The sequence below is a fragment of the Cyprinodon tularosa genome, unplaced genomic scaffold (assembly GCF_016077235.1).
Source record: "Cyprinodon tularosa strain WSP-4 unplaced genomic scaffold, ASM1607723v1 ctg1444, whole genome shotgun sequence".
Lineage (NCBI taxonomy): Eukaryota > Metazoa > Chordata > Actinopteri > Cyprinodontiformes > Cyprinodontidae > Cyprinodon > Cyprinodon tularosa.
Genome location: NW_024038270.1, coordinates 84979 through 99029, shown reverse-complemented (window position 1 = coordinate 99029; position 14051 = coordinate 84979). Strand labels below are relative to the sequence as shown.

The following is a 14051-nucleotide window of genomic DNA, read 5'->3' as shown; positions in this document are numbered from 1 at the left end:
ACTGGATGACAGGTCAATAATGTCATGGCCTACAAAACATTTCTTCAGCAAAATACCACTAAATTGTATCAATTTGATAGACTGTCTACCCAAAATAACTACTGTACAAGAGACATAGTAAAAAAAATGGTAGTCAGTTTGGCTTGGAAGGTGTGATTGAATGGTGTGCACAGGTTGTAACCTCATTTACCAGAAAGAGTTTACCTAGCCAGATGGTCAGCACAAAGAAGTCTGACCAAATGGGTTGCATTATATCTTTTTTAACAGAAATACACTTTTAGCTCATCAAAATCAGCTTTGAACAAGATTACAGAATTGCATTCAACTAAGTGCGGAGGTTGCATAATACCAACTTTAGTTTAAGATTCAATAACATCCATTCCCACTCAAAAGGGCTGAAACAGCAGTCATCTTAGTGTATAGTACTGAAGCTGTACATCATGCCACAAGTTGGTGACCCAATGTAAATTCCCTGACCGGGAATCGAACCCGGGCCGCAGCAGTGAGAGCGCTGAATCCTGACCACTAGACAATCAGGGACATGTTTCCTACTTTTCAGTAGGGTTTTCATATCATGTCTGTTAATCAACAATGTGATGTAAAGCTTGGCAATATGCTCCTCAAGTTAGACGTGTGTCTCTCGTCATCACATTAAAATAGAGACATTTTAACCGCAGGTATTGAGGTAAAGTAAGAGATGATTGTGTTCTAAAACTTTTCTTTCACTAAATTCACAAAAAGTCATTGTCATGGTAGGGATAAAATGGATTTTCCTTAAACACAGTTGTCCGGCTTTGGATTTGAATGCAAGATTTTGATTCCCTTTGGCATACACTGGATGACAGGTCAATAATGCCATGGCCTACAAAACATTTCTTCAGCAAAATACCACTAAATTGTATCAATTTGATAGACTGTCTACCCAAAATAACTACTGTACAAGAGACATAGTAAAAAAAAATTGGTAGTCAGTTGGGTTTGGAAGGTGTGATTGAATGGTGTGCACAGGTTGTAACCTCATTTACCAGAAAGAGTTTACCTAGCCAGATGGTCAGCACAAAGAAGTCTGAACAAAAGGGTTGCATTATATCTTTTTTAACAGAAATACACTTTTAGCTCATCAAAATCAGCTTTGAACAAGATTAGAGAATTGCATTCAGCTAAGTGGGGAGGTTGCATAATACCAACTTTAGTTTAAGATTCAATAACATCCACTCCCACTCAGTAGAGCTGAAACAGCAGTCACGTTAGTGCAGAGTACTGAAGCTCTACATCAAGCGACAAAATTGGTGACCAAATATAAATTCCCTGACCGGGAATCAAACCCGGGCCGCAGCAGTGTTACTTCACTTTTCACATGCCTACCTATAACAGAGGCAGTGGAAACAGTCAGGACACGTCTTGAACAAGATAGTGATTTAAACAACAGGACTAATTTCACTCCGGACCAGATCTGCACACTACTGGGCCTTTGTCTTTCCACAACCTATTTCAAATTCAGAGGTAATTTTTACAGACAGAAGCACGGCCGCACAATGGGATCTCCAGTATCACCAATTGTAGCCAATCTTTACATGGAAGAAATGGAAAAGAGAGCTTTAGACACTTTCAATGGAATACCACCAAGCCACTGGTTTAGATACGTGGATGACACTTTCGTCAAAATCCAGCTAGAGGAAGTGGGAGCCTTCACCAAACACATCAACTCTGTTGACCGTAACATCAAATTCACCAGAGAGGATGCCAATGACAACAAACTACCCTTTCTGGAGCATGGAAGGAGATGGAAGCCTAAACATTGAAGTGTATAGGAAACCTACTCACACAGACCAGTATCTTCTTTTTGACTCACACCACCCACTGGAACACAAACTCTCAGTCATCAGAACCTTACAACACTGGGCAGAACATGTCCCTACTAAAACAGATGGGAAGCACAAAGAACAGAAACACATCAAAGATGCTCTCCGAAACTGTGGATATCCAAACTGGGCTTTTATCAAATCAGCAAGGAAATCCAATAGACACGCAACAGAAGACAGGGATGGGAAAATTAAACGCAAAAACATCACAATCCCTTATGTTGCTGGAGTGTCTGAAAAGCTCAAGAGGATTTTCTCCAAACACAAGATCCCAGTACATTTCAAGCCAAACCAAACCCTTAAACAGAGGCTAGTGCATCCTAAAGATAAAACCCCCAGACCGAATATGAGCGGAGTGGTATATGCTGTTCAGTGCAGCGAGGAATGCTCTGATCTTTACATTGGCGAAACAAAACAACCTCTCCACAGACGCATGGCCCAACACAGAAGAGCGGCCGCCTCTGGACAATACTCTGCAGTACACCTACACCTTGTGGACAAAGGACATTCTTTTGAGGACCAGAATGTCCATATTCTAGATAAAGAAAATAGGTGGTTTGAGAGGGGTGTGAAGGAAGCCATCTATGTTAAGAGAGAAAAAAACAACTTTAAACAGAGGTGGTGGACTCAGATTCCAGCTTCTAAAAACATACAATTCAATCATAGACATGATCCCTTCCATATATCACCAAACCCCCCACCCCATCACAGAGGAACGAGGGACCTACCCGCTCCAGCCGGTGAACAATACCTCCTTAACGACCAACCCTTAATAATCATAGACAGGTTTCAGGACAATCCCCCCCTTAATGGCAATCCCCCCTTTAACGACCCCTAGAATCATAGACAGGTTCAGATATTACAGGCTAACGATGGAACTAAACGACCCATTCATCGGTTACCATTTGCATTTTTCCAAGCAATACAAGGCTTTGTCTATATAAGACTCAAACTCACTTCGGATCCAGCAATTTGAATTGAGAAAGCTTCCTGGAGAGGTGGCAAAACGTCTTCAAACCTTGAAAACCAAGTCCAGTGGATATTTTTTGGAATTTTTACGGAAAAACTAAGTGGGGAGGTTGCATAATACCAACTTCAGTTTAAGATTCAATAACATCCATTCCCACTCAGTAGGGCTGAAACAGCAGTCATCTTAGTGTATAGTACTGAAGCTCTACATCAAGCCACAAGTTAGTGACCAAATGTAAATTCCCTGACTGGGAATCGAACCCCGGCCGCAGCGGTGAGAGGGCTGAATCCTGACCACTAGACAATCAGGGACATGTTTCTAACCTTTCAGTAGGGTTTTCATATCATGTCTGTTAATCAACAATGTGATGTAAAGCTTGGCAATATGCTCGTCAAGTTAGAACGTGTGGTCCCATCGTCACACAATAAAATAGAGACATTTTAACCCGCATGTATTGAGGTAAAGTTAAAAGTTTGATTTGTGTCTAAAACTTTTTCTTTTCACTAATCACAAAAAGTCATTGTCATGGTAAGGGATAAAATGGATTTTCCTTAAACACAGTTGTCGCCGGCTTTGATTCCGAATGCAAGATTTTGATTCCATTTGCAACACTGGATGACAGGTCAATAATGTCATGGCCTACAAAACATTTCATCAGCAAAATACCACAAATTGTAACAATTTGGATAGACTGTCTACCCAAAATACCTACTGGTACAAGAGACATAGTAAAAAAAATGGTAGTCCAAGTTTGCTTGGAAAGGGTGTGATTGAATGGTGTGCACAGGTTGTAACCTCATTTACCAGAAAGAAGTTTAACTAGCCAGATGGTCACACAAAGAAGTCTGACAAAATGGGTTGCATTATATCTTTTTTACAGAAATACACTTTTAGCTCATCAAAATCAAGCTTTGAACAAGATTACAGAATTGCAGATTCAACTAAGTGCGGAGGTTGCAAATAATACCAACTTTAGTTTAAGATTCAATAACATCCATCCCACTCAAAGGGCTGAAACAGCATGTCATCTAGTGTATAGTTACTGAAGCTGTACATCATGCACAAGTTGGTGACCCAATGAAATTCCCTGACCGGGAATCGAACCCGGGCCGCAGCAGTGAGAGCGCTGAATCCAACCACTAGAACAAGTCAGGACATTTTTCCTACTTTTCAGTAGGGTTTTCCTATCATGTCTGTTAAACAACAATGTGATGTAAAGCTTGCAATAATGCTCTTCAAGTTAGACGTGTGGTCTCTCGTCATCACAATAAAAAAGAGAACATTTTAAACCGCAGGTATTGAGGTAAAGTAAAAGATGATTGTGTTCTAAAACTTTTTCTTTCACAAAATTAACAAAAATATTTGTCATGGTAGGGATAAAATTGGATGTTTCCTTAAACCAGTTTGTCCGGCTTTTTGGAATTTGAATGCAAGATTTTGATTCCCTTTGGCATACACTGGATGACAGGTCCAATAATGCCATGCCTAACCAACATTCTTCTTCAGCTAATACCCACTAAATTTGTATCAATTTGATAGACTGCTACCAAAATAACTACGAGTACAAGAGACATAGTAAAAAAAAATTGGTAGTCTAGTTGGGTTTGGAAGTGTGTGATTGAATGGTGTGCACAGGTTGAACCTCATTACCAGAAAGAGTTTACCTACCAGATGGTCCAGCACAAAGAAGTCTGAACCATAAGTTGCATTATATCTTTTTTAACAGAATAACACTTTTTTACTCATCAAAATCAGGCTTTGAATCAAGATAAGAGAATTGCATTCCAGCTAAGTGGGTGAGGTTGATAATACCAACCTTTAGTTAAGATTCAATAACTCACTCCCACTCAGAAGAGCTGAAACAGCAGTCACGTTCGTGCATCAGAGTACTGAAGGCTCTACAATCTAGCGACATAAAGTGGTGACCAAATTAAAAAATTCCCTGACCGGGAATCAAACCCGGGGCCGCAGCATTGTTACTTCACTTTTCACATGCCTACCTAATAACAGAGGCAGTGGAAACATCTCAGGACACGTCTTGACAAAGATAGTGATTTTAAACAACAGACTAATTTCACTCGGGACCAGATCTGCACACGTACTGGGCCTTTCCTCGTCTTTCCACACCTATTTCAAATACAAGTAATTTTTTACAGACATGAAAGCACGGCCGCACAATGGTGATCTCCAGTATCACCAATTTGTAGCCAATCTTTACCATGGAAGAAATGGAAAAGAGAGCTTTAGACACGTTCAATGGAATACCACCAAGCCACTAGGTTAGATACGTGGATGACACTTTCGTCAAAATCCAGCTAGAGGAAGTGGGACCTTCACCAAACACATCAACCTGACTGCCGTAAACATCCAATTCAACCAAGAGGAGCCAATGGACTAACAAACTACCCTTCTGGACATGGAAGGAGATGGAAAGCCTAAACATTGAAGTGTATGGAAACCTACCTCACAACAGACCAGATATCTTCTTTTTGACTCACATACCCACCCCCTGGAACACAAACTCTCAGTCATCAAACCTTACAACACTGGGCAGAACATGTCCCTACTAAAACAGATGGGAAGCACAAAGAACAGAACACCACATCAAAGATGCTCTCGAAACTGTGGGATATCCAAACTTGGGCTTTATCAAATAATCAAGGAAAATCCAATAGACAACGCAACAGAAGACAGGGATGGGAACGATTAAACCAAAAACATCACAATCCCGTATGTTGCTGGATGTCCTGAAAAGCTCAAAGGATTTTCTCCAAACACAAATCCCAGTACATATTCAAGCCAAACCAAACCCTTAAACAGAGCAAGTGCCATCCTAAAGATAAAACCCTCCCCCAGACCGAATATGAAGCGAAGTGGTAATCATGCTGTTCAGTGGCAGCGAGGAATGCTCTGATCTTTACATAGGCGAAACAAAACAACCTCATCCACAGTACGCATAGGCCCAAACACAGAATGCGCCGCCTCTGACAATACTCTCAGTAACACCTACACCTTGTGGACAAAGGACATTCGATTTGAGGACCAGAATGTCCAAATATTCTAATAAAGAAAAATATGTGTTTGAGGAGAGGGTGGTGAAGGAAGCCAACTATGTTAAGAGAGAAAAAAACCAACTTTTAAACAGGTGTGGTGGACTCTAGATTCCAGCTTCTAAAAACATACAAAACTCATCATAGACATGATCCCTTCCATATATCACCAAACCCCCCACCCCATCACAGAGGAACGAGGGACCCCTACTACCCGCTCCAGCCGTGAACAAATACCTCCTTAACGACCAACCCTTAATCAATCATAGACAGGTTTCCAGGACAATCCCCCCCTTAATGGCAATCCCCCCTTAACTACCCCTAGACATCATAGACAGTTCAGATATTACAGGCAACGATGAACTAAACGACCCATCTCATCGGTTAATTGACCATTTGCTATTTTTCAAGCAATACAAGGCTTTGTCTATATAAGACTCAAACTCATCGATCCAGCAATTTGAATTGGAGAAAGCTCCTGGAGAGGTGGCCAAAACGTCTTCAAACCTTGAAAACAAGTCCAGTGGATATTTTTTGGAAATTTTACGGAAAAACTAAGTGGGGAGGTTGCATAATACCAACCCTTCAGTTTAAGATTCAATAACATCCATCTCCCACTCATTAGGGCTGAACAGCAGTCATCTTAGTGAATAGTACTGAAGCTCTACATCAACCACAAGTTAGTGACAAATGTAATTCCCTTGACTGGGAATCGAACCCCGGCCGCAGCGGTGAGAGGCTGAATCCTGACCACTTGACAATCAGGGAATTGTTTCTGACCTTTTTAGTAGGGTTTTCATATCATGTCTGTTAATCAACAATGTGATGTAAAGCTTGGCAATATGCTCGTCAAGTTAGACGTGTGTCTCTCGTCATCACATTAAAATAGAGACAGTGTCGTCCTATAATTCTCTTCTTGACGACTTAAAATTGAAGCTTAGTTTTATAAAAATTCTAAGTTCTTAAAAAGCAGAAAAAGTCTCAAACAAAGATCAAAAAATTCAGACAGAGGGCAGCTGAGTCCGGGTCCAGTGTTTATTGCTAAACACTACACATTTACACAGAGCTGGTGAGCCGAAGCTAACAAATGAAGAAGCCAGCTCCCTTTTATACATTTCTTATCGGTGGAAAAACCCCCTTAGGAACATATTTCAGTCATTGGTAAAGGTCACATTGATATTTATCTGCAAAACACGGTGACATTCATAGACACATCTCATTCTTGTGAGAGCACTCTCTCAGGCCATGAAAACATCTGGTGCATTCAAATCAGAAACTTATGACGGTTTAGTCAAAAACATGTCAGCCCTTGCTTCAAGCTATGTCAATCTACCATACTGCTCCCCCTTCGTCTCATCACCCTTTATGGGACCATTACTGCTCCGTGTGCTTTGAAAATAACAACTCCTTTGTATGGCCAGATTTTTGCTGAGCTGGACTACCTTGGGATGTCAAATATTTCATTTTTATTGCGGGTGCTTTCTTATCACTAAGGGGCCTTAACCCTGCGTTGTACTGTAGATCTCACTACCATTGGCGCCAGCTACAACAGATACACACACTCGCTCCTCTGCTTCTCTCCTCTCTGGCCTCGAATGGCTCTTATAACAGTATTTGTGAAAACAACTTTAAACTTATAAAACATTAACTTTATTTTATCTTATGATTAGTGCAGATTAATACACAACAACAGTTTAACCACATGTATTGAGGTAAAGTAAGAGATGATTGTGTTCTAAAACTTTTCTTTCACTAAATTCACAAAAAGTCATTGTCATGGTAGGGATAAAATGGATTTTCCTTAAACACAGTTGTCCGGCTTTGGATTCGAATGCAAGATTTTGATTCCCTTTGGCATACACTGGATGACAGGTCAATAATGCCATGGCCTACAAAACATTTCTTCAGCAAAATACAACTAAATTGTATCAATTTGATAGACTGTCTACCCAAAATAACTACTGTACAAGAGACATAGTAAAAAAATTGGTAGTCAGTTGGGCTTGGAAGGTGTGCACAGGTTGTAACCTCACTTACCAGAAAGAGTTTACCTAGCCAGATGGTCAGCACAAAGAAGTCTGACCAAATGGGTTGCATTATATCTTTTTTACAGAAATACACTTTTAGCTCATGAAAATCAGCTTTGAACAAGATTAGAGATATGCATTCAACTAAGTGGGGAGGTTGCATAATACCAACTTTAGTTTAAGATTCAATAACATCCATTCCCAATCAGTAGGGCTGAAACAGCAGTCATCTTAGTGTGTAGTACTGAGCTCTACATCAAGCCACAAGTTGGTGACCCAATATAAATCCCCTGACTGACATTTTTTTCGGGAATTCCATGGGTCACGGGATTCCTGTGGGATTCCCGTGGGATGGAAGTCAGTATTTTTTTTTTGTTTTGTCTTTTATTACAAAAAATTACTTAAAAGAAAAATTTACAACATAATTCAAAATATACCAAAAACAGAACATATTTGCTATACAAAATAAAAATCACACACAAAAAAAAACAAAAAAGAAAATAAAATCAGAGTTATTCATTACTCATAAAGTCCATTCTATACTGTATTTTCTGTTGAGAAGTGGTCCAAATATTTCCTTGCAGCGGTCCTTGTTGATGTTGTTAACTGTCCTCAAATATTCCTGCATCAGCCCAGTGAATAATTTCCAGCAATTGACATTCTTGTGTTCGTAGAGTTGATAGTTCCATTTCTGTAGTACAGTAAATGTTTGTGTAAGCCAGTATGATAGGAAGTATTTGGAGATATTTTTGACATCAGTATTCCTCTCAAATATCATTAAGAATTGTGTAGGATTTGATGACATGCCAAGTTAAGCCAAAAGAGAAGTCTAAAGGCTGTCCCATCACCTTTGTCGTTATACTTCAACAGTACACATAATTTCAGTGCTAGCCATAAGGTAAGGAAACATTTAGAGTTTCCACCGTCATTTTTATTCCATTCAAGCAGTTGTTTGAAAGGTCTTAGACGCAATGTCTTAGACTTAAAGCCAGGTGAAAGTTACTTAACAGTAAAGAATGTGGAAATCAGTTACCTTTTCACACCCATCATCAAATATAATGCTCTATTGTCTCAGTCTGTTGGTTGACTGCAACTTCAGTTCTCATTTGAAAAACAGTTTTTTTAAATTGAAGCAAGGATATTGGGCCCAATATGAATACTGGAACTGATCGCAGAAATGTTTTCCACCCACACAGGGGGTTGACATTACCATAAAAGCATGAGTCTTTAAATGCTTTCTCTCTCCTAGAAGTGATGAGCAGCTTGCATTGACTGCTGTCGTCAGTGAGTCAACAAACACTGCCAATAGAGAAAGGAACTAGCGTTGCTGGTAGGATTCAAACCTACGCGGGGAGACCTCAATGGATTTCAAGTCCATCGCCTTGACCTCTCGGCCACGACAACCCCAAAAACCAAATCTTGAGGTTACATAGCGCAGGATACACTTCAAAACATGTCTAAAGGAGCAGTTTAAAAGATCCATATCATCAATGTAACCACTGAAAAAGAACATATTACTCTGTGACATTCCAAGAAAAGCTAGGAAGGAAGTTTTTAGAGGATTACAAAGTTTTGTCAATTCATTTCTGTAGTACAGTAAATGTTTGTATAAGCCAGTATGATAGGAAGTATTTGGAGATCTTTTTGACATCAGTATTCCTCTCAAATATCATTAGGAATTGTGTAGGATTTGGCGGCATGCCAAGTGTAAAGGAAGAAAATATTCTAAAATAGTTAACTCTGGAAAAAGGTTGGCTTTTCATTCTTCCCTTCCCAGGTCCACTCGGCGAGCTGCGTGTGGTAATAAAAACCAGCATTGCGTGTTGACATCACAGAATTACAGAGTTTAATCCAATATAAGACAATGCACAAACCTACACCAGAAACTGCAGAACAACAGAGACATACATTCAATTACCTGACATAAATGGAGAGAAGGAAAGAAAGCAAAGACGTACAAATACATCTTTGGAGAGTTGCAAGAGCAAATCTGAATTGTTACTTCTATGTAGAAAGCTTTATCCTCTTGTATTTAATTTATTCAAATAAGGCTGGCTTTTGCTCCTCCAACCAGGAGCCATCTCTGACACTGCCTAGAGCTTCACCTAATTTACTGCAAACATCTGGGGTCTTTTGCTTCTTTGTTTTAACAAGAAAAAGCGGAAAGCTTATCTTGGCCTCTAGAATTCTTAGGGTCATCTGGCTAAGATAAGCTTTCACAAACAGCTTGGGGGCCTCACCATAAATCTCAAGAACAAACTTAAATTCAGTATTTTGTTTCAAGGAAAGGTTATCTTCACAAATCAATTTTGCTCTTCTACACCATTTTACCCCAAAAGATTGAATCCTGCCTTAAACCAAAAATAACACATAGAATCAACAAAACATGAGATACAATTCCTTTTTCTCACATATAAAACATAATATTCAATCTAACATATTCAATTACCCCATTAAACATATATCCTGAGCAATTTTCTAATACTAAACAAAACATTTTCATTCAAACAATTTCAATTTGATTCTGATATTGTCACAGATAGTACAATTTTCAATTAAAAAACATGAAATTAATACTTAGAAAAATGTCTTAAAAACTAAATGTTAGTGTTTTAACATTCTACATTTTATTCAGTTTCACACCATCCCAGATGTTTATTCTGGAAGACTTTTGATCTTCTGTAAACCAAGCAGACCTCTCCCCTGAGGCTCAACTGGTATTCACCCCCCCAGGAGATACTCATTTTATGGCCTCCTGTGCTTTGAATACTTACCCATCAGTAGTTTTTAAATCATTAACACAACCTTGTTCAAAATTAAGAAATATGGTCAAAATGAGAGTGTTCAACATACCTTTTACACATGCCATAAGATTAACTGTATTAAAGACTAAAAATAATAATTTTTCTTTAACAGTCCCTCTTTTGAGGTCTGAGACACACAGACCTCACAAATAAATTGATTAAGCCTTCTAATAGAGGAACCAAAAAACTATTTAGTATACTAAAAGCTAAAACATTAGCCCAATTATATAAAAGTCCCCTTTTTAAACAGCACCTCCTAGTTCCACTGCCAGGTCATGTGTCTGAAGCTGAACTCCATTATCTGAACTTATCAAATGTATCTTGCGCTATCCAACAATTTAATACTCACCTGATGAACCACAACATTTTAACCAGTAAAAACTAAAACTAAAAATACCTTTCACTTATCAAACATGAAAAATCATAAAACTCAGTTATGTCAATAGAAGAAAAAAACACAATAGAAATATCAGCCCAAGTATAAAATTAGAAAACCAGAGTAAGATATCTCGAAATTACTAAAAAATGCCCAGGAAACTTAAAAGACAATACTCGACACAAAAATTACAATACAAAACAATAACAACATCAAAAAAAGAAAATAAATCATAAACACATAAAAATTACAAAAGACCTTTTTTTTTCTTTTTTTTCACGATTCAACAATAAGAACTTAGAGTTCGTCTCTATGCTCCTCCGATAGTCCTCCAAAAATGAATATGAATTCTTCGTCATCCAAAAATACGCGCAAAAAGAAACGAATGTTCTTTAAGAGCTCGCAAAAAACGAAAACACGCAATAAAAAGAAGATAAGTTAATGATGATCTTGTAGCTGGATCCTTCACGTGTTCCTCCTCGGTTGTAAACCTCAGGTTTCCACCTGAGTGTCCGTTGCTCACTGAAAATTGGAGTATTGTGCCAATATAACAGTGAGTTTAAGGAGAGGTTGCAATCTCCTTTTCTCAATGGAAGGACACCGGAACAGGATTATTGTGCCTGTCCGGGCCTTTTAAGCCTTGTAATTCAGGAAAATTAAGTGGTTTTGGCAGGAATCCCTGCCACACTTCTGCCCGGAACCGCAGATCCTCCTCCGCGCTGCGATGTGCCCGCAGACACTCCTCGACCGCAGGTTGAGACTGTAGATTCTCCCGTATGCCTTGTAGCGTGCGTTGTGGCTCCTGCTGCTGTGCACCGATTCCAATGGAACCAGGTGTCTCCTTTTCCTTTGCAGATGGACAGCATGAGATGTCCTCTCCACGACTCGGTATGGTCCGGTGAAGCGAGGTTCAGACCATTTTCTTTTGATGACCTTCAGGCGCACCCAGTCGATTCCCGGAAGTGATCCCGAGCCTGGACGTTCCTGTGTCGTCTGGTATTTTGTAAATTCCGCTGCCAGGACCTGTAACTCATTGAAGAAATCTTTATGAGATAAATATGCAAGCTTACCTTTCCATCCTGGAATGCGGGTAGCAGGTCCTGGAAACATCCGTCCTGTCTGGAGCTCATATGGAGAGAACCCTGTTGATTGGTTAATGATTGATCCGACACTTTATGACAGCTTTGCTGTCTTCCTTTTGTATTATAAACCTGCTCCTTTAGAGCTGTATTTTATCAATCCTTTGACCCTCTTTTATATAAGGCCTACATGAAAAATAAATGTTTCCTATCATGTTGAACCCAAAACTTTACTGTATTTTAGAAGCAGTTCCATAATTGTTAATTTGTAAATCTCCAATTTAGACCAATTTAATTTCAATCATCATATTTTCTATTTTTTAAAACCTTAAAGAATGATCAGACTTTTTACATGAGTATAGTTAACCTTTTCACTAAATATCAAAAATGACCTACTTTATTCCAATCATATTTTAAATCCCAAAAATTTCAACCATTTTTACCTTTGATCCATTTATTTTTTTGAAAAACTATTTATAAAATATTTAATTGAATAATGTATTACCCTTTTTATATTGTTTATCAATTATCAATGCCTTTTCAGTTTTGGAGAGAGATTCGATACAGCTAAATTTATTAAATGATGTAAATCTTTAGTTTAGACCTTCCTGGATGTCTTAGTTAAACAACTTATTTTAAAACATATGAATAGAGATGCAACAATACAACAATCACCTTCCTTAGTTTAAGAAACACTATTTTATGTAAATTATTTGATAGGCAATATTTTGTTTAGTATATTCAATTTATAAATTTTACTTATTTCATATCCAAATAGTTAGCTCATCTTTAATGCTGCTAATACACCGTAAAACATTTAATGTATTTTGATTTAACTTCAATAACCTCTTTTTCCGAAAAGTAAAGAGAGATCCAAACTAAAAATTTGCTTATTAGATCAATTCCATTCATGTCCCCCTGTTTCTATAACAGAACAAATGTTCTGTCATAGAATACAATAAAAATCCTATACAACTCATTGAGATGAAATCCGCTATCACCACTAACTTTGGCCTCATGTAACACAGTTGGATGCAATTCAAACATGGTGTCCCAGATGCTGTTACAATCTGCACACCTCAATCAAAGAATTTAATGTTTGATTAAATTTATGAAATCAACACAGAACTTGGTGTCATTCGCTCAGTAAGCTCTATAGACACCCATCAATCCACTTTAACACCTTACTTTTAAATTCCATTTAAATTTAAATTTAGTTTTACTGAATGGTAGCCTCTGTACTATGTAAATAAAATTTAGATCATCTTCCTTAGTAGATGAAGCGTAACACACAATGCAATTCAGCTATGGTTAAAGCAAAAATATGTAATTGCAATAGTTAGTCCCTGCCCATTCTTTTCAGGCAGGAAGGGAAAAAAGACACATTAGCATTTTGTGAGACAAACAGAGTGAATCATGGAGGAAGATAATGCATTTCCGAGGAATGCAGTGTCGTAACAGTTGGTGCACACCAACCCCCCAACTGCATTGTAAAACCTCTGACCCCAGGAGATGGGATGTCCTTCACACTCAGAATTACACTGCAGGGCTTCAGGACGTGAAGACAACAGGGCGCATCAGTGCTATAACTAAAGTAAGAAGAGAAGAATGGCATCACACACTACAAAAATAAAAAAAAAACTTATCCACCACTACCAAGTATTGTTGGCACCCATTTCGTCTCCAACCTGCAGACTGAAGGGAACCCCAGGAGTGGGCTTTGGCGCCCAGGTCACATGATCAGAGGTGAGAATCCAGGATCAAACATGAGAACACACAACAGGACCACCGCTGAGCGACTTGCCATGCCCCATTCTTTATCTGCTGAATCAGAAGGTGTCCAGAGTAGCAGTCATTCCCGCAGTGCAGAAACATCTGGATAC

At 38.7% G+C, this 14051-nt stretch overlaps 2 non-coding genes and 1 pseudogene across 2 annotated transcripts; 1 reads left to right on the top strand and 2 right to left on the bottom strand.

The window, feature by feature from the left end:
- Positions 1-440: 440 nt before the first annotated feature.
- On the top strand, positions 441-2521 carry LOC119779251 (annotated as a pseudogene).
- trnae-cuc lies at positions 469-540 on the bottom strand. Its single transcript has one exon. It is a non-coding gene; the product is annotated as a tRNA-Glu (tRNA).
- Positions 2522-9231: 6710 nt separating the features above from the next.
- trnas-uga lies at positions 9232-9313 on the bottom strand. Its single transcript has one exon. It is a non-coding gene; the product is annotated as a tRNA-Ser (tRNA).
- Between the last annotated feature and the right edge of the window lie 4738 nt (positions 9314-14051).